Source organism: Notolabrus celidotus, chromosome 2 (assembly GCF_009762535.1).
Source record: "Notolabrus celidotus isolate fNotCel1 chromosome 2, fNotCel1.pri, whole genome shotgun sequence".
Lineage (NCBI taxonomy): Eukaryota > Metazoa > Chordata > Actinopteri > Labriformes > Labridae > Notolabrus > Notolabrus celidotus.
Genome location: NC_048273.1, coordinates 27,827,324 through 27,849,148, shown reverse-complemented (window position 1 = coordinate 27,849,148; position 21,825 = coordinate 27,827,324). Strand labels below are relative to the sequence as shown.

The 21,825-nt window shown below is 40.5% G+C and overlaps 1 long non-coding RNA gene across 2 annotated transcripts in view; it reads right to left on the bottom strand.

Annotated features, from left to right (window-relative positions):
* LOC117829656 overlaps positions 1-21,825 on the bottom strand; it is a 105,165-nt gene that overhangs the window by 44,888 nt on the left and 38,452 nt on the right. For both annotated transcript variants that reach the window (XR_004634658.1, XR_004634657.1), the window contains one exon: positions 6,345-6,504. This is a non-coding gene — a long non-coding RNA (uncharacterized LOC117829656). The remainder of the gene's footprint in view (positions 1-6,344; positions 6,505-21,825) is intronic.

Here is a 21,825-nt window from a genome sequence, read left to right as displayed (position 1 = left end):
GCACTGTGAGATCCCCAGTTGTTGATGCAAGCACACACACAAACCCGCTTTTCAACCCCGCGCTGTAGAAAAGCCATTTACTGACCGAGCACCGAGGTGTCAGGCTCCAAAGTGAATCTAAGAACGTGCTTGATGTGTTCTCTCTCTCTCTTTCTGTCTCTCTCCCTCTAGAAAGCTGAGAGAGAAACTCATTTACCCTGCAAATCCAAATACACGAGCAGAGTGGGAAAATGTATTCATACCACAGGTGATCTTATTACAGGCGCGGTAAACTGAGCAATGAGAACATCATCCACTGCAAATGACATCTAAACACATATCGATGAAGAAAAAAAAAAAGGGTGCATCATCTGCATAATCAGAGAAAAGCGGTCAGATAGCATCGTCTGGGAAATGGAATGAATCGAAAAGTTTAGCGTCAGAGCGCCGTGCTGTTTGTGTGTGATGGAGACTCCATTTAAAGTCAGCCAGGAATCTCCATGTTATTAGTACCTGGGAAATAAGCATGCAAGCAAAATACAAGGGCATAGTAATAAAGAGGCCTGGATACATGAAATTGTGTGCAAGACAAGCCCCCGTAGTTGACGCATGATAACAACCTAATAAAGGTATGATGCATGCAAAGCAATTTTCTCACTGATACACTTGATCTAGATGGTCTACTGATGACAGTTGTTACTCTGTATGACGCACCTAACGTGTTTAATAAAGTGTCTTTGTCCTTACTGCATCCCTAGAAACTATGTTGATCTACAAGAGGACTTTAAAAAGTACTATCCCTGACACAAAGACAATGACTGTAAAACCTGGAATATAAGTTGCACTTGCATATAAGATGTAGTGCATTTTGGGGGGATGGATAACAACCATGTTAAGATGAATCATGTCCTGGAACACTTAGCATAAGGGACATTAAATGAAAGATCAATAAGCGGTATTCAATAATATTTCAGAATAAAACATGTCTATCTGTGCTAATGGAGTGATACCACAGTCGATGTGCATAGCTGTGTTATGATACAGCTACAAACATGTGCTATATTTGTGGATTTATGCTGTAACTTCAAGTATTTATAATAATGCAACAGTTATGATATTCATTTATTTTATGAACAAGACTTGAAACAAAATGCACGAATGAGAGGCAAATGTTTGGTCTGATTTGCAGTTTCACTCAAGAGGACACAGTAAATGCACTTGTTAACAAATGTTAAAATAAAATTTTAACTCTGTACATACCACTTTAAAATAATATGGTGTATTACATATTCACAGTAAAATAACATTAATTTATTCTGTAGTTAAAACTTCTGTCATTTTAGCATGAACAGAGATTCCTATCTGTATTCCTGTGGAGCTTATTCTTGGCTTATGAAGGAGAATTATTATTCTGCGTTGTCTCAGGGCCATCCAGCCAGATAGCCAAGCCATTAGCATTTTCCTCTTTGTTCCCATCTATAAACATTTTTGTTGTCCTGAAGGGTCATCTCTGTATTCTTCCATCTCCCCCTTCCTTCGTAATGAATGAGTGTAATTACCAGGCCTGATTGGTTGGAAGGTCATTGGGAATCCTGTAATTTTTCACTTATGTTAAGCTTGTGTTTGTGATGAATGTATCCAACCTTTCTGCATCCCTCCTTAGATTACTCTAGGCATAGAAATGCATTCACAAATTAAGCTGTTCATTGAACACTGCTGCTGGTCGGCCACGTTTGTACAGATAAACAAATGGAAAGAGGTGGAGTGCTGGTTTTTAATGCCTGGGTTATTACAACGGGCATATTTTATTTTGGGTGTATTTTTCTTCTCTTGTAAGTTGTTTTACATGCTGCACACCTCACTAGAGTGCATTGTAAAATGCTTTTACTTCTACGTAGACAAGTTGTGTGGCAGAATTATTTTAGGGTACAATAATGATTGGGTTTTTTTGTGAGCATATAAAGCAGCATGTTTCTATAATCCACTTGAAGGCACTGAAAATCCAAATCTACAATCAGTTTCAAACTGTGTAATATAGTGCACATAATGTAAGTATTTACTACTTTAAGTGTTTTAAAATAGTCTGAATTAAGATGTGACAACAAATTAATACATTTTCTGTAAACCTTTCTAATATCAGGTTTGATTTTGGTGTTATATCACATATTTATAATGTAACCATTTCTGTGACTCGATCATAGGAGAAGCCACACAGCAGCTCTGTGGCTGTTCGGCCCATTGTTACCTTCTCCTTAGTGACAAACATTGTTGGTTAATCGGTTGAGCAATGACTGATGCTCTCTTATCTTCCGCTGTGAGATTTAAGTAATGGTCTATGATGATCTGGCGCTGCTTTTATACTATATCTTTGGTAATAAATCATAAATTAGCTTCTGGTTGCTTTGTTTCTAACACAGTCTTAAGAAATGGTCTTCACAGTTAAGAAGCTGTCATTACAGGATTTCCTCAGAGTAATCAAGGTGCTCTTTCAGTCAGAGTTTTGTGAGACTAAACTTTGACATCATAATAGCACTTTTACCATCTCAAGCTAAATTTCCAGAGGCTTTACCACAAATTCTTTGTCTTTTTATGAGATTCTAACCATTATATCTCACCTTGGCTGTTTTGTTTTGGTCGTAGTGGATTTTGGATTCTTCCTTTTCCTGTTTCTTTTCTTTGTTTATCCAAAACAATACATTTCAGAACAATTAACAGCAGATTTCCGAAACACAATTTCCCCTCCTCTATCTTCTCTTCTGTATGAACCATCTCAACATCTGAGGTCATCAGGTACTGGTCTGCTTTCACTCCCGAGAGTCAGAATGAAACATGGTGAAGCAGCGTTTAGTCATTATGCACCACATATCTGGAACAAACTCCCTGAAACCTGTAGGTCCGCTCCAACTCTCACCTCTTTTAAATCAAAGACTAAGACTTTTTTATTTGCCACTGCCTTCCTATCTTAGCTTATTTTAACTCGCTTTAAATGCAAATTTCAATTTAATTTTTAATATATTTCTAATTTTCCTTTTATTTTCTGTTTTATTATATTTGTCATTTTAATTGTGCTCTTTTGTGCTTGTCTGAATGTTTTTAATGCTTTTAATCTTTTAATGTAAAGCACATTGAGTTGCTCTCGTGTATGAAATGCGCTATACAAATAAAGCTGCCCTGCCTTGCCTTCTCTCCTCTTTCAGTCATTCATTAATCCTACCATCTTGGATCTTCCCGTCTTTCTTGTTTTCCTTGCAAAGCTTCCACCACTTTCATCTTTCTTAGTTCATTTTCCAATTTTCCAAACTTTCCTCTCCCTCTCTTTGGGACCTCTAATCTGAGTGTTTAGTTGAGATTTTTTTTTTTTGGTGGGTTGAATTAGTGGCCTGTCAGAGCTGGTTCTGCTGCAGGGCGCTGGCAGATGCCCCACTCACTCCACGGCCTATCAGCCTCACACTCAGCTGTCCATGAAGGAGGGATGGAAGGACGGAGGGATCATTGGACAAAGTGGGAGTGAGAGAGATCAGGCTTCGGAGGATCAAAGAATGAAGGGATGTGGTAATAGAGAGGAGAGAGGGATGTGTTCTTGATGGGAAGAGGGAATGGAGAGATTTGGTTGAAGAATGAAGGGATGGAGAAGAGGAGTGCTTCCGTTCAGGGGCCCTGTGGCCAAAAGCCAAAGAGTGAGTAAGTTGATGTGCACAGAGGCTATACTCTCCTTGTCTTCCTCTTTTACTTTTACTTGTTTCTTTCTCTCCTCCTGTTTCTCTTACAATTGCCTTCCTGGTGGACTCCTGGGCTTCTTTCTCTCTCTCTTTTCATTCTCTCTTTTCTCCCACAATCAGCCAGATGACAGGCGGACTGGGGCCATGATGGACGATGCCCTCTCCGAGTCCGACAACATTTTCTCTCAGTCCCTGAAGCAAGATCGGGCAGCATCAGAGGTAGGCCAGCGCTGGCCTCTTTCAGTGTTTGTGAGGTCCAATTGCTGTGCTCAGTCACCCCTCTCACGACCCCCATATCAGCCACGCTGGGCTTGTGCAAACTGGAGCTGACCACACGGCCCTGTCTTCTCAAAATCTGCACACTGGCCATGCCACAACATTTAACAACGTTTCAACTCTGTGACTTTTCTCTCTTTCTCTTTGTCACAAGGAGCAAAACAGAAGTATGAGATCATAAACAGGGGAAAAAGTTGACATAACAGGACATCCGGACCTTTTAGAGAAAACAACCAACACTATTTAATGACATTATACTTGTATTTTTGAGTATTATTTTTAAAAGAAGTAAATTTCTTAATCAATATTAGAACAACTACTTCCTGTTTATTTTCAAATTACTAAAAATTGATCATAAATTATGTTTAAGGTTATCTGAATGATAAATGTTTTGCAAAAAATCTGTAAAAAATCTTTGCAGAACTCAAATATTTTCTAAGTACGCTTGCTCTTCCAACACGAAATGAAAAACAGGCACAGCTTAATTCAATCTCATTAATTTGATAATGCTTAATCAATGAGCCTCGCAGTGTTAAAAGGTCTAGTTCAAACATTGATTACTGTCTTTCAATTCCTCCTGAACAATAAGCAGTGGGAGGCAACTTATCATTATTGGCCGTAAGATGCTTTAATTTGCACTTCCTGAGGCGGCGACATCGTCAGATAAAAATTAGCAGAGGTGTATGGTTGTATTATTGCTAAAATGCAGAGTTTTCTTCGTCCACAAATACACATACAAAGTGTTGGTCCAACCCTGGCCAGCCTCCCACCACCTCTGCAGACCCCCACCCGCCCCCATCCCCAGCCTTAATCCAATTTGTTCAGTCCCCCTGTCTTCTGTGGGCACAAAATTAAAGGCCTGCTCCCACAAAAACACCTCACATTTCCAAGGTATTGGCTGCCCTGCAAGACTAGAAACTTCATTTATTCTGGCTAACTTCTCAATTATCTTCCCAGTAGTGGAGACGTGTAAAAAGTAGAAAAATCAATACGATTCCATTCCCCTTGTATTGGAAAGGGGAAAATTAATGAGATAGGACACTCTCTTAATCAGAAATAAATGTTTTAATTCAGATAATGACATAGTTTTCCCTTGCAGAAGGATGACAAATGCCGAGGTGCTGAGAGACCCTCCAAGAAGCCGTTTCAATTTTATTGTAAATATAAAAGGTATTGATCTGCGAGATGTACAAACCCTATTGCTTACAAAAGCCATTCAGGGGGACTGGGAAAACTATTAAGCGGCGGGTCAGAAATCAATAAACAACACTAAGAGGTGGCTGTGCCTGCCCTCTCTGGCAGATCTCTGGAAAGCCAAATGGCAGAGTTAGTGACAGGCAGCTGGGTGGTGGAGCGATGTTAAGGATGATAGGGTCAGCTGGTTAATGTGGCGAGGGCCCTGACAGGTCGGCAGCCCACCTCAGAGCTGGAGGCCTGACAAGCTGCCATTTAAACAGACACTGACTCATCAGCCTGTCGCTACAGTTAGTGTTTCACTGCGGTGGCTCCTCGGCTGACAGGAGCCATTCTGCTGTTTTGCTCTTTCTCTGTTGCTTTCTCTTGCTCTTTTCATCTTTATCTCTTCCATTTTCTCATTTTTTTTAATGTCTGTTTATTTCCTTCTCTATTTTCATGCTCTTGTTTTGTTTCTTAGTTGTTCCTCTTCACCCAGAGTACTTTGGACACTCTTTGGATCAAGGAGGCAGCAGTAGTTACATATGCATGTCTGATTTCGGAATGAACCGTTGAGTTAGAGAAAGCTGTTTGCATTCGGATTGCCCCGGCCTGAATGCATAAGTCTGATGCATTGATAGTTGACAGTGTTGGCCTGCTAGAAACACATACACTCATCGAAGCAAAGTTTAACTTCGACACCTGGAATTTAATTTCTCTGACTCTCATATTTCTTGTCTTCTAATCCCAAAGGGACGTAGGCAAAATGAGAAAACCAAAGCAGATCTATGTAAAACATATATTTTGAAGGCCATTGTGACAGCACAAAGACAGCTATTTCTTTGTATTTTCTGCGTCTAAATATTTCCAGCAGTATCAGTATTAGATGTTTTGAACATAAAGTCATGCTTCTATAGATCAAGACTGTGACAGGAGGATTCGGATGATTTCTTTCAGTGGATTTTTCTTTAAGAAAAAGTCCAAACATAAACTGTGACAAATGCTTTACATATATTTTACAAATCAAACAGCGCCTGCCTCATAGACTTTAAAGGACTAATATGAGAGGTTATGTCATGTCTGGTGTGAGAGAGGTTATGGCTGGCCTGAGGGATGGATTGGTGTTGATTTAAGAGCAGGAAAGGGAAAAAGTTGGGTTGTCTGAGCAGTAATTATGGGGAGAAGCAAGCGACTCACCGGCCAGTCAGGTCAGATGACTTAACCTCAGATCTATGCACTCCATTGGACTGTCGGAGGGTCAGGGCCCTGTGGCAACTCTCACATCCTGGGCCTTTAGTGACATCAGAGCCAGGCAATAGCGTGTTGTCTGTTAGTAGAGGAATCATCTTGCCACTACCTGTGTTTCAGACGAGATAAAACAAAACAACAGGATGGATGAGGCACAGAGAAAAAAGTGCATCACAGTCATGTTTGAATCTGAATCGCCTCAGGAGCATGTGATGTGCCTCCAGCTGTTGAGCCACTGGGACGCCACAGCAAAGCCATCTTAACAAACATTGTAAATTGATAAATCATTGAAAGACGCAGAGGGACTGTATCTGCAGGGAGATGCTAAGCAGGCTTACAGGGGATCAGTCTGTGAGTATTGCCATCTTCAGCAGGGAACATCCGCTACATCCGCCAGACAGATAGATAAATAAATCGAGGCGTATGCGTCTGTATACAAATGAGTGAGCCTGTAAAAGAGAGACATTCAGGCGGCTGGGAGTCAGGATTGAAAAAGGGGGAAAGAGGGATGAGAGGGGATGTCAGAGAAAATCCCACGCCATCTCCCCCGGCGTTTGGACGAGGATGATGAGATTTAGGAAGGGTCAACGGCACCTATCAGTAGGTGAAGTGTTTAGTGGGTGTGTTTCTCCACCCCCCTCCTCCCGGGGTGTCATTCCGTGTCACTCTCATCTCCCCAGCCTGATGATGAGGGGGCTGGGGGGCCCTGGGTCCATGGCTCCCTCCTCAGGTTTTGGGTCATTTGACCCTGCTGTGTAATTCCTGCCTAATGCCCCCCTCGTACGAACAAAGCCTGCATCCGTGGCACACTCAGACCCCACTTGACCCCCGCAACCCAACACAATGCAATTGGCCGTGTCATTATATCAGGCCCGCTCTGTCCCATCTCTCCCTACATGCAACGCGGGACTGTATAAATTGATTTCCAGCGGCTGGTGGAGCACCTTTGCATCCCTTCCAGCCGGCATGGGGAAAATGAGAAAAAAAATGACAAGGCAGGAAAGGTCATCTGATATCTTATATGATATCCAGGGAAAAATGGCTCTAAACAGTCAGGGAAAAAATATTTATCTACAGCTCCATCTGAATTTCCATTTAACAGCAGCAGCAGCAGCAGCATCTCAGTCTGAAGCAAAATGGTGTTTATTTGTCACGGCTTTTGCAGACTGGTACAGAAGACCAATGCAAATAAAGCTGCAATAAATAAGAATGAACATAACCAGAAAAAAGATAAGAAGCATTTAGTAAGAATTGGCATTTGAATTACCACGTTACCACTGATTGTGACAAGATATTGTATCTTGACTTTTTCATTTAAAAAATCAGAACTTTGGCTTTATCACATTTTGTGTAGTTTACACATCAAAGAACTTCCATACCTCCACTTATGGATCTTTCATAATAGTAAATATGACTCTCGCAGGTAAAAACTTTAAACACCAGGGTGCTCGCTTCCCTTTTTGTTTTATAGCAGAACAAACTCCTCATTTTTCACGGCTCTGATGTATATGGTGACCGTGACTAGTCCATAACTCAGGCTAAAGAACACAGGCACTTTCCCCACTTTGTTGTCTCACCAAAGAGAAGACCTTGCGCGGCATGGCACGGCGCAGCGTGCGGCTAGGGGGAGAGACAATTTATGATCCGGTGACACCAGCAGAGGGGGTGATTTATAGTTTAATTTGCTGTGGTAATGGACAGAGGATAATAACATGTAAAATATTAATCAATGTGTAGCAACAGCAGACATCATTTGCTAAGCTTGTTATCTGCTGCTCTGCCCCTGACAGTGAACAATTAAACTGACACGGGGAAAACAAGGCGTCGAGCAGGCATACATGGGCTAAGACTAAGGTGCAGAGGGGGGTGAAGAGTCTGGGTCAGGACCTGGGTGAAAGACATGAAAACAGTGTACCACGGATAGATTGGTAGTTGGAGTTTGCAAATTGTTTGGCCCTGTCTTCTAGGGCCTGTGAGATATACACAAAAACACATATAAAATTAAATATACATATTCGTACAGCTTGAAAAAAAAATTTTTTTTAATTTATCCTGCAACTTATGGTGGACAATGTCTATAAATGTATCAACATAGTAAAGTAATAATTAAATATACATCATCAAATATGCTCACTCAGGTGCTACCTATGTTCAACAGTGTTTACATCACCAGCAGGAGACACAACAAAGTGCCTAAAGGACGACTAAGGGAACAAACAGGTTATCTGAAATCATGTCCACCTGGTTGACCTTTTGTTTTCAGCACCTGACACACAGACAAACACACACGCTAATGCACGCACACACACAGCTGAAAAATGAGCTCTCAGCGGCGCAGGGCCCGCTGTAGCAGTGTATTTTGAGTGATGTCTACATAATTAACGTGCAGTGGTTTAGCCTCAGTGATGAAGTGTGTGTATGATTAGGGCTGTTACGGGGATTCATCTAACCTTGTTGGAGCAGTGGTGAGATAGTAATATCCCCTCTCTGCTATGGTCGGATGGGGCTGGATGATGGATTATAATTTCGCTTTCTGCAGCAGCATTAGAAGCAGTGCTGGCGTACAGAAGCAGACACATATTTTTATAACAAAAAAATAATAATTTGTATTACGTTCAAAATTTGAACTGTGGTAATACCACATAACTCCTGTGAGGTGATGAATAAATGCTTACAGAAAATTAAATTTTTCACATTGTTATGAATTATTCATGAAAAAAATGAAACTTTATTTTTCAAATGAAAGACTAATCACAAAAAGTATATCCAAACCTGATGTGGCAAATATAAAAAACAAAATATTTTATATACAGCTACCCAATTCATTTTTTTGTGTTTTTAAGCTGAATGGAATGGGATAAAAAGAACATCAATAAGAAAAAATATTTGTTCTGTTCTAAATATTAACTTATTAAAGAAATTAAGATTCATTTTATATTAATTTTGCATTCAGAAGTTAGACTTGAAGTGCTTTTACTATACAGAACAGTGAAATTACATCATTTCAAAAAAAGCATGCAAGACTTCTCATCCTCCTCTTCTACTTTGTTCTTTCTCACTCCTTTCTGTGCTACAATTCCCATCACCTCGTCTTTTTTAGGTGTTTCTCCCCCCTCCTTAAGTGAAGGCTATCTGAGTGTATGAGTGTGTGGATGGGGTTGGGGGTGGAGGTGGAGGTGGTGGTGGTGGTGGCAGACAGTCTTTGGTCTTGGATGTATGTAAGGTCATTGTGGGAGATGAGCCCTGGACCACAGGAGAGACTTAACAAGAAACCCCTCTCAAAAATTCAATTACTGCTTCAAAGAAATTAATAAATCCCTTTTTTTCTGTTGCTAGGAACAAAAATTTGTCAACCTGTCCATTTTTCCTGCATCTCCCCCTGACCCTGGTCAATTACATTGCTTGTAAATAGTTTTTATACATGTTCAAATAATTGCTCATCCTAATGTGCAGTGATCTGTATTCGTCATGCTCCGTGGCACCGAGCCCATCACTCGACTCCGCCACCCGGAGCCATTTTGCTGCCGTGGCTGTAAGTGAAATTGAAATTGAAGTTATAATTGATATCGGGGCCCATCACCATAATGGGTTCATCATAGCGCCATCTAAAATATTAATTTTCTAATTATGGATAAATGATCAGACAAGCTGAGCCGGCGCTGGCTGCGGAGCCCCTGGGAGCTGGAGCGATGCGGATGGGAGGACAGGGCCTTGTAAAGCCCACAAATCTTCTCTAATCCTCTCCAGCACGGCGCCCCGGCTCCATTCCCCCCATAATGGATAAATAATAGTTAAGAATCAGGCTGTTAAGCTCAATTTTCTCTCTTGCGCTCTCTCTTTCTTCCTCTCCCTTTTTATGTTTGTATGGGCTGCCAGTGCATTGTTGAGTGCATTGAGTGATCCTTTTTCTCCGCATTTGCTCCCGCTGCCTTCTGTCTTTGCAGAGCCTCCATCCTTTAACCAAATTCTAGCACACACACAGGGCAGCTGTGTCAGAGGGGGGCCCTGCAACACAATTTAATTGCAATCACTTACCAAACCAATGAGGCTACTTAACAATACATCTATTTGCGCAGTGCAAACCCATGATTGTGCTGCACACACACACATACTCGCGCTCACACACAAAGACAGACTTTCAAAGATATTTCACACAATAATTACATGAATTTAAATGGAGGTTCGGAGAATTCCACACTTATTTTCAAAATTCAATTTGATCATATACCCACAAGATTCCCATATTTATTCACAAATGCCGACTGGGCCATTAAAATTAACCTTTTCACTTGGCAGGTAGGAGGCAAGGGAAATGTCCTTTTTATGTGGTTATTTAGGAAGGACGGCGCACACACGTCCAGGAATTAAACATGCTTTGGCAGAACGTAAATTTCCGTTTTATGTGGCAATACTTTCTGCTAATTGTTTCCCTGCACCCTGATCCCATAATTAGGCCTTTACTGATTACCTAATTACCCAGCAGCAGAAGGGCAGGTTGACGGCAACATTTCAGCCATCGTTCAAAGGCTCATTATCCCTCTGAAAGTCACTCTCTCTATCTCTGCTCTCCCCGCACCCTCCCCTTTCTTCCCTCTACCTTCTCTCCTTTCCTTCTCGTCTCCTTGCATCACCTGCTCTCCCCTCCTCAATGCACTGAGGGGAGCAGGGAGGAGGTATAGTATGTGGACCACGACGCTCTGCCACCCCTCTGCATTTGTCAAGCTGTCCGTTACGATGGCAAGTTTGCCACATTGCAACTGCCCCTCTGACAGCCAAGTTTATATTGCAATGGGAAACCACACGTTGAGGGGAGCCGGGCAGGGGCGGAGAGGGAAGAGAGGGAGGGGAGGGAGGGAGGTGCTGGGGTAACAGGCAAAAAAAAGGGGGGGATTGGGGGTTGGAGAGAGAGAGAGAGCTAAAGGGAGAATGAAAGAGGTAATTTATAGGTGGTGGGTTTGATTTGCACTGGCGCTCTTGTCTCACGGCAAGATATATGTCATGAGGAGGATGGAGGATGGAGTGGTGAGGGGGAGGATCCTGCCCAGGCTCTCCCACTGCCTCAGGCCCCTCCTGGGCTTGCTCAGGTGCACAGAGCCTTTCTCATTTCACTGCACAGTGGGGCCTCCAGACATGGCACTACTATGAGCCCCGGGGACACCCCCTACCTCGCTGCTCTCCTTCTTTCCTTCAATCCTTACCCCTGTTTCTCTTCGTCTCCATCTAACCCTCTTTCTCTATCATCTCTCTTCCTTTTACCCCCCCGTCTCTCTTCCTTGTGGGCATCCTTGCCCAGCAGGACGGGCCAGCAGACTAGGCACCGAGCACTTTTTGTGTCGCCACAGCTATTTGACTCAATGCGGGACAACATGGTTAATCACTAATCCAATTTTGGGGGCCCTGTGTGTCAGCAGGGTATGCTCTGTGCTCTTGTCACACTTCATTAGGGGCCATTACAAGCCATTTTCTTTTTTTGTCTGCGGGTTAATGTTCTCAGTGACTGATTGAACACCTAGAGGGCAGGTAGGCGGGGGGGACAGTAGGGGGAGCTAAAGAGATGTAAGGGGCAGAGATTAAAAAACTGTATCTCTGAAAACAGTGTCAGTTTAGACAGTGTGTGGTTTGTGTTCAGTGGGTTCTAAATTAGCTTGCAAGTTACCAAGATTTAGAGCTAAGATTTACTGGTTAATCATTACATTGGTCCAAGAAAATTTGATTACTATTTTGATCGCTGATAAACCCCAAAAACCTGCAGAACCAAGATATTTTTTTCTCTTTTATTTAGCATGTGAAAGGTGTTCATATCCACGTAAGAAAACTAGCTTTCGTCAAAAAGGTGTTGACATCCAACAATTGAAAAATTATATGATATTGCCAGTCTAATTAGCAAATAATTGAAGCATTTGCTGATTACAGCTTGTTTAAGTAAGGATACTGCTTTTGGTGAATTCTTAAATGAGGGGTATTTGGTTTGACAAAAAAGTAATCCGATTCCACAAACTTTTTAGAGAAAAAGGTATTAATTGATTATTGGTCAAACTATTCTACAGAATAATAGTTGAAAAATGTTGGTTATTTGCAGCCATTGAACGGTGCATGATCACTAGCTTTGATTTTAAAATGTCAAAAGTATATGTGTGACTGTGTAATCCTGTGAGTTATTATCAAATCTAAACAGTGAGTGTCTGAAGTTTTTTTTTTAACTCTTATTAAATGAAGCCTGTTCACAACTAAAACTATTGTGTACTGTGTAAGGAATGCCTCCTTCTTCCTCTGTCTCTGTCTCCCCCCATGTTGTGCGACCAGGCCAATGATCAGATGGGTATCCCGGAGCTGGCGGAGCATCTGCTGTGACTATATCACAGAGTCTAATTGGCATGAAAAGAGCCACACAGAGCGCTAGCTTGCAAGCAGGCCGTCCTATTATCCCCGCGGACATCTCATTTAGGGGGACTCATGCAGGGAAGCCGAGCTCCGACTTGCATGGTTTAGCATCTTTGACAAGAACATGTCCTCCTGAATGCTGCTTTAGTGACGCTTGTTCAGAGAGCAGTGGGGCGTGCAGAGAGAGAAGGATATATATTTACAGGGACATACTCACAAAAGGGCTTCATGTTTGTGAGAGGCATTTTACTCTTTGGGGGTTTGTTGGTATTTTATAATGACACATTGTTTTTCAAATGTAATTAAATACATGAAATGATCAGAAGGAATATTTTGTACTTGATTTGTAGTTTTTATACCAGATATTTATTCAAGACTCACAGTTTTAATTTTGTTAATTGTCTTACTGAAGAAAAGTTTGATAATTAGAGTTATTAACACATTGTAGTTGGTTTAATCCATGTAAGTATACTATATAACTGTAACTACGTGTATATATTTATAATATAAATCAAACTGACGCAATTGGTTGAGAAAAAAGTCAACTTTTATCTCACTGAGAAGATTTGTGTTCTTTTTTCCAATTAGGCCCAGAAAGACAAGAGTTTGAATATTTTTATTGGCCAACGATTGAAGTCATTACACTCAGTGTGTACACAAAGCACAGCGAAAAAACAATGTTGCACACCGTCCCATCTCCCTCTTGTGTCTAAAGTTTTAATTTCTGTCATTGCTTGGTTTCCTGCCCTCATTGTTTCTTACCTGTGCCTGATTAACGTCTATCTACTCTTTGTCTTCCCCTGTTTCAGTGTCGATTCCTCTTTGTATCCAGTTTATCATAATTTTGATTATTTTCTTCTTGACACTGCCACACTTCTTTTAATAAATTAATATTTGGTACTACATGAAGAAAATATACATGTCGATTGTAAACAGAACATTCCATGACTCAGGAAGCAGACTGGAGATTTGCAGAAAACATCCATCTAATGGTGTAGGATCAATAGGAGTCAGCAGGGTTGCTGAACAATTGATCCATTTTACGCTATGCTATCAGCTCAATGTGCAGTCCAATATTATTCACAGGAAATTTGGAAGTTTACAGTTTGCAGAATTTAGATTGATGTATTTTTCATTTACTGTCATTTTTATGAGTTCAAGATTCTATATTTGTTGTTTTTTCTTGAGATTGTTTTGTGTATAAAGTACAAATCTGTTCAACATATAATTTAGCCTATTTGGTGTTTTAGAAAATTGAAGCAGTAGAACAACACTTTCTTCCACCCAGCTTCTACCCAAAACAAAGCCTTAAAAATGAAGAAGAACCAAAGCAAGGATGTTTAGGGTTCTTGCTTTCAGGATTTTTTTCATGCAAAATAATCAGGTTTTTATCCTTAGTACAATTTGTAAGATGAACCTAATCAGGAACATTTCAGTAGTTGTAACGGGAGAAAGTAAATTAACATAACAAGCCAGGATGTATTTGAAGTTAGATCTGAACTTTCCTACTGTAACAATATACATCTGCGAACTATGGATCGAAAAGCGTCAACAGTGACAAGAGTGTTTCCTGTTACCTTGTTTACCTGTTTTCAAGCATAATTTTTACACCTGAATAAATGTACCATACTATGCATACTTTTCTTCCTACATGTATTCATCTGTCGCTGAGGCTTATTGTCTCTCTTGACTGTTCCTTCCTGCTCTATATTCTGTCTATATCTGCCTGCCTGAAGGCCCAGCTAAGCCTCCGGTACTTTAACACACTGCCTCATTATCACGTGTAAATAAAGACGGATAGCAGGCGATATTCCTGCAAATTTGTTTCCCATTATTCTGGGGTCAGCGGTAATTGTGGCCGGTGCCCAACTCCCCTGAGTGTGCATACAGTTACATTCATATTACAGTTAATAAACAGGGGGCTAACAAATTGTCCTGTAACGTCCCCCCACCCTTTACCCAGAGTGGGGGGTTACCATTCATTCTCAGTGGTCAGATACAGTAGCAGCAAAGAGAGGGAAAGAGACTATCTGGGTAATACCCCCCTTCATTCTCTTTCTATCGCTCTATTACCCCACAGAGGGCCACTGGGGTCTACTTAGTCTATCCAGGCCTTGGGCATTAGACTTTTTTTGAATTGAATATGACATGATGAATGTGAGAACTTGCCATATGTGTCGAGTATGCAGGATAATTCTGTATTCATAGAGGCTTACAGTACTGCGATTATTTTGATGCATGCATACGAGCACTTTATGTGTTGATCTCTCTGTGCTGCACGTGTGAGACAATCTACAGTGAGCTTCTACATGAGAGAAGTGTAAATGTGACTGTGTGCTGCTTGTGCTGTGTTTTTTTTTCTCTGTGCTGACAGGCAGCTGCTCTTAAGGACCTTTAAGTGCCTCCTTATTGCAGCCATTACATGAGTTCTCTAAGCGAGGAAATATATCACACTGTTAAACATGCAAGGATTCACGGTAGGGTACAGTAGTCTGAAGGTGATGCTTCCACACTGTTTTCTGTTGCTCACAGAACAATGTATGAAAAACAACTTTGTGCTTATCACAGTTTCTTCAGGATGAAGGAATAGAGCCAAAGCTTTGCAATGTTTGCATCTCATATCACCTATCATTGTTATGTAAAATGTATGTTGTTATGTTATGTAAATGTGGGGTATGTGCAATTTTGGTGATGAGCGAAATTTGTAATTTGAGGGAATAAGTGTTAAGTATAACTCAGTTCACATATTTGTTTTCAATAATTAATAGAACTGTGGAGACAGCTTAATTTGTGCATTATGTTAAATAACACATTTTCCTTGTTTATGAGTATTATATTGTGTCTTACTGTATCTTATCGTAACGTATCGTATCACATGGTATCGCATGTTACCATATATTACCATATCTTATCGTATTGCACTGCATCGCATCGAAGCGTAGCGTTTCATATATTGTGTTGTATTATATTGTATTGTAACTTAAAGTGTCGTATGTCATTGTACTGTATCGTATCTTACCATATCTTATCGTATTAAATCGCATCGCATTGTATAGAATCATATCGTATTGTATCTTACCGTATCAAATTGAATTGAATTGAATCGTATCGTATTGCATCGTATCTTACCTTATTGAATCAAATCATATTGTAACGTAAAGTGTTGTATCTCATTGTATCTTATTGTGTTGAACTGCACTGTACCATATTAGCTCTTCTCTTATCTTGTACTACAGCATTTTATCTTATATGAAGCAGTAAGTGTGTGTAGCTCTGTCTTGATACAATTAAATGACTGTATCAACATTACAGCATGTTTCCAAGCCAGATCACCTGCCAGGGTCTTCCCTCCTCATTCAAAGCACAGCACACAGCTTAAGATTTTTAATGGCTTAAAAAATCTCAATACTTCAACTTTTTTTGTTTTAATGTTAGCCCTGTAATGGACTGGCGACCTGTCCAAGCTGTGTCCGTCTCTCGCCCAATGACAGCTGGGATAAGCTCCAGCCCCCCACGACCCCAAACAGGATAAGTGGTGAAGATAATGGATGAATGGATGTTGCCCTGCATCAAAGTCTTAATAGCTAAAATCTAAATAGTATCAAACAAATATCATTAGTTTGAACTTAAGTTGGTTTCCATTCTGTCTTATTAAAAACAAGTATATGTCAGGTGCACCTGTAAACAGCAGACTGTCGTAGTCCAACTCAGGTTAAAAGTTGCAGAAACAAGTGTTTGTTGTCTTAAAGAAATACAGGATTTAACAATAAAACTTGGTTTAAGCTTGGAAAAGACAGTTTCCAGTGTGTGGTTTAAAGATGTTCAAAGGAGAATTAGGGAGGGTAAAGAGATCTCTGTCTCTCTTTTGTATGCTCCTGCAAGCTCCCTTGATCCATGAGAGAGGCTGAGGATGAATGAATGAATGCTGCACCAGGAGAGAGTGCAGCAATAGTTTCTTCAGCTCCTACCTTATTGATTTCTGCAGGATATATAGAACCCTGGGCGCAGAGGTAGAAGAGGGAGGACCACACGGATATTAAGTCGTTTTCCCATCTTTTCCAAAAATCTTTAATCAAACTTTAAGTGAAATACTAACATGCCACTTGACGTGACCTTTTAGCCCTGTTATGAACCACCTGTTTTTGAGCTGAGCTGAGTGGCCGAGAGCAGCTACAGATGTTTCCTGATCACAAATGTGTGTGAGGAAAAAGAACAAGTTCAGTGGCAGAGTTAAATGGCCACCGAAGGGCTTGTTTGCTGTTGACCTTTGACAAATGCCAGACAACAAATCTATGTTTAAAGCACTCGCCCGACTGGATTCCTTTATAGCACTAAGTGACTCTTGGGAAGGACGGTGCCTTGAAAAACTGACTCCAGCTCAAGCAGAGAAAGCTCTGCTGCACCAAACAAAGAAAGACACAATGCACTTCCTGCACAAATATGGCTCTATGAAGGGTGATATACTGCAGGATGGGGGATACACCTCCACAGCGAAGAGGCAAACAGGACGATTTGCGAGCATACCAGTGCCTGGCATGTAATGATAAATATGAAATCAATATAGTGACCTTAATTTGCCCAAAGCATAACTGTGATGTACTACACAGTGTTTCGATTAAAGAAGGTATAAAAAGATGGTGTCTGTGTGTCGTGAGGGCAGAGAGGCCATGCCCTTTTGAACCCTGAAGCTCACTGAGAGCGTGGCAGCCGTAAAAGGAACAACCAGCCCTGTTTGGTCATTGAATAGGCTCCTTATGGCTCATGGGTAATAATGTCACGCCTCAAGACGTTTTTTAAAAAGAGCCAGCGAATGATAGCTACCAATGTGTTCCGCAACACTGGCAACATTATGGCAGCAGAGGAGAAAATATAATAGCTTGAATATGCTATGAATAACAAAACCTGTCAATACTCACCTCTAGAAGAATCGCTGATCAGACACAGCTCGTGTAAAGTATACGTGTGAGAGTGAAAATTTATGTTATGTGTCCTTATATGTGAGAGTGTGCGCTTTTTTTGTGTGTGATAAAAGTGATGATATCCTCTGTGTGTATGTGTAGTACTGCTGAATTGGTACAGTGTACTGGATGGAGCAAAGGGTCCATTTGAATTTCCATCTGCTGTGCACGATTCGCACTTTTGGGGCATTACACCTTCAAAAATGTTTTCTAATTTAAAGAAAGATGTGGGTCTAAATACGGATATATAGACATCTGCAGTATATCCTACTGGGCTTAAAGTGCTGACTCTCAGGTTTAAATGAATTTGTTGACATGCATGTTTGATGTAGCGGGGCATGAATCATTAGAAAAACGCACCACAGGAAGATGGGCGTAAATACACATTCATCTCATATATACTATTAACATTATGATTTCATAGTTGTGGGAATGTAAGAAGAATCTTACGCCGATTCAGAAATGCATTTCCAGGAAAGTATTTCTATCTTACTCTAAATAAGATGAGCATATTACATTTTTTAATCCTTAATAAAGGTTATTGCCATTTAAAATACTGTAAGTAGAAAAGATTACAGCTACTTCAGATACTTGGGGTTATACTTTAGATATGGTCAGTCTTTTACAGACTGCCCTGGGTTAAATTACCGTCACTCACTTACACTGATTCACTAGTGTAATAAAGTGCTGGCTTGTTTGTTTTGGAGTGAGTAAGGGCGAGTGATTTCTTAATTACAGGCTACACTATTTTGACATGATAGATTTAGTCAAATAAACAAACAATAAAACCACCTTAAGATATTATCACTTCAATGGAGAAAAGAAAGCCATTGCTTTAAGAACGGGCCTTGGGCTCTAATAGGGGACTGAAGGAGGAATTTAAAAGAGCTGATATTCTGTAATTGAGTAACCCACATCATTCACAGCCTTGTTTGAGCTCAGCACCACTGAGCTCGTCGCTGAGCCTGTAAATGAGCCCGTCTTGTTTAGCTCTGCCCCTGGGCTGTTAGCAGCCGAGGGCAGAACGGTTCACACAATGAACCCATTCGGTTAGAGCTTAGCCCTTAAAACAACATGCCACTCAATGATCCCAATGATCCCCCTGGAAAACAATGCCTGGACACATCAGTCAGGCCTGTGTGGGAGGGAGGGTGTCAGGGGGGACAATGATGCCCCCGTGGAGCTGTCCAGTTGGGGAAGATGTTCCCAACGGGACGGCTCTTTTCACAGCCTGACCTGGAAGAGATCAGTATGGTGAGGGATTGGGGGGTAAAACTGAGGGGGATTAACTGCAAAATAATCCGTCTCAATAAATTCTTTGAACCTGCGTTGGATGCCAAAGTGTAAACATTTAAACAAAACTGAATATATCTGACAAAAGTTTTTGACTATTTGCACGGATTAGTCGTCATATTGTTAAAAGTTTACTAACCAGAAGATTTGGATGGAATATAAAATACTAAATTCTTATTTAAATGTGTTTTGACAGCAACAGCTTCTCTCTGGAATCAGTCCATCGATTGTTTGAGCTACTACATGAAAACAACAGAAGATAAAATGATTTCATAAGAACATTTGCACGATTTAAGGAGCTTCTACCTTAGTGGTCAATTGGTTACCTGTCTGGCATGCATGAAAAAGTAACACCTGAATATTAAACTTGTTCCTTTGTGTCTGGTGCTCTGAAAAGAAGATTAAAAAACACATCAAAAAGAGAGCTAGGATTTGAGGTAGGGTGAAATCCAGGAGGACAGGGATGAAGCAGAGGCCCCCTGGGTCATAAATACCATAAAGCCTCCAGCATATTACCCACTGCCAGGCCAATCTCTGTTCATTACCGCTCCACGCTACTCAGCACTTCATTTAAAACTCACATTCCTCTAATTAACACACTGCTGGGTACAGATGAGACAGTACAGAGCCTTGTCTGTCTGTCTCTTAACTCACTCAATTACTTGTCTCTGATATCACACTTCTTGTTGCTTTTCTTTGGCCATCGTTTCCTGCTTTTTGTTAATTTTTCTGTTTCTGTTTCTGTTTCTGTTCTGCTAAGATGACTTGGAATAAAACAACATGGAGTACTGAGTGAAGAAACTCCAAAATTGTGTAGCCTAGTTTTTTCAATAAACACGATTAGACTCCAGGCTTCCCCTTTTTGGGTCTCATGATATCTATTTAAGAGCAGCAGGAAACATGGCCACATCAGAATCTGAAGAAACAGTTTGTCCAACAAATTGGAAGCAGTAAATGTTTTTTCATTTATTATATCAACCAATTACACAGCAACAGAATTAACTAAAAAAAAAGCAAATATTTGAAGAAAGCAAGGCATGTCGTTTTTTAATATAAGCTAACATCAAGTGACTGCAAGTGTTTTTTATCCTAAATGATACCCATGAAATGACACACGGTGATCTGCATGATAGATACACTTGGCAGAAAGGAAATTTAGATAGTTTTTATAATGTCCTCTGTGTTCCTAAGATCCAGGAACAACCGGCCATTCATCTGAGCTCATATTAGTTTCACAACACATCGCCTGCTGTTATTAAAGGAGTCTTCTGTGCAGCTTAAAGTAAATGATTCTGCTGCTATCACAGGCGCTTATGTGGATGAGATGATGCGTCTACTGATAGGTTTGTAATGGACTTTTCCTGTTCATTAACTGAGTTATAGCGGCAGGATTTTATGCTTTGCGGTTCTAAATTGAACAATGCATCTCCAGTGTTTAAAGTAATATTAATATTTTCAAAATCAATGTTAGTAAAATTTTATGTACACAGTTGTATTTGTTGATGGCCAGCCGCAGCAAATAAAGATAAGATTTATGAAGGCAGCGGTCTCCTCTCGCTGTACTATTATCACAAGTGAAACGCAGACCATAAAAAACTTTAATTAAAATTTTAATTAACACCGGTAATCAATAGGGTGTAACATAACATCTCACATATTCTCAGTGGCATGGAGGAAAATGTAATCAAACAAATACAGAGGGACCAAATATGATGATTTTATAGGCTAATAAGCTCAAGGTAAGTGTGGCAGGATGAGAGGGAAATGTCACAGACTCTCTTGGTTTCCCACTGTGGTGTTTGCTGATGCGTTTAAGGCTTTAATGTGTTAGCTTTTTTTTTTTTCAACTATCCAGGCCTTATACAACTTTTTCTTTGTCTGAATCGGTAACTGAAGTTGATTTAGAAACTTTATATGACTAAAAACAGACAAATCTGATGGTTCATCCTTTTTTTTTGGATTTGCAAATGCATCTAATCCTCCTTTTCAGACTGAGTTCAATCTGACCGGATTCATGGGAAGTCAGTCACAACAGTTTTTGTAATAAGAAATTTAAGCACCCTCGAGGCCTTTTCAAAAACAAGCAAGATGACTGCAGCTGATCTTGAATGTTCTGTATCTGTTAGACGTCAGTATGAAAGGTACATGTTAGTTCAAAATGGGTTGTTTTGAAGTCGGCTGCTATGCTAGTTCTATGCTCCTCTTGCAGTTTAGTTATGTTGGTTAATGGCACCCTGCTGCATGCAGGAAGAGACGTTGGCCTCAGTCTTTTTTGACAGTTTTGTCGATTCCAACATTTTACCAAAGTATTTAGGGTTCTGGTTCTGAAATATTTGCTCTCATTCAGTTTAGGTATTGGGGGGAAAAGTAGGTATTGAGAATTTAGCTGCGAGAGACGGAGATGACGCTGCCTTCACATGCTCATCCAAACCGGGAGTTCGAACGCAAAAAATTCAAAATGAAGCAAGTGTTTTCCTCTTCTGTGTTTCCTCTTTACTACAGGGTTTAAATGATTTGTCCCCACGCTTTGGGAGTTGGGTTGTTCTTCAAGAGACCACTCTGCCTGACTACGTCTAAGCATGGCTGTTAAATGGACAATCACACTAACAGAATCTTCTTCTCTGGTACGGTCTGATTCACCAAGATAACCCAGAAAGGCTCAAGTAAGTTAGAAGCATGACCACACTTTGAGGGGGCTTCAATCCAGAGCACAAAATAGAGTTACAGAGAGTACCAAAATATCAATTCAGCAGTGGTCAATTAAATGAAATCAAAAATCAATGTATTATGTAGCTGAA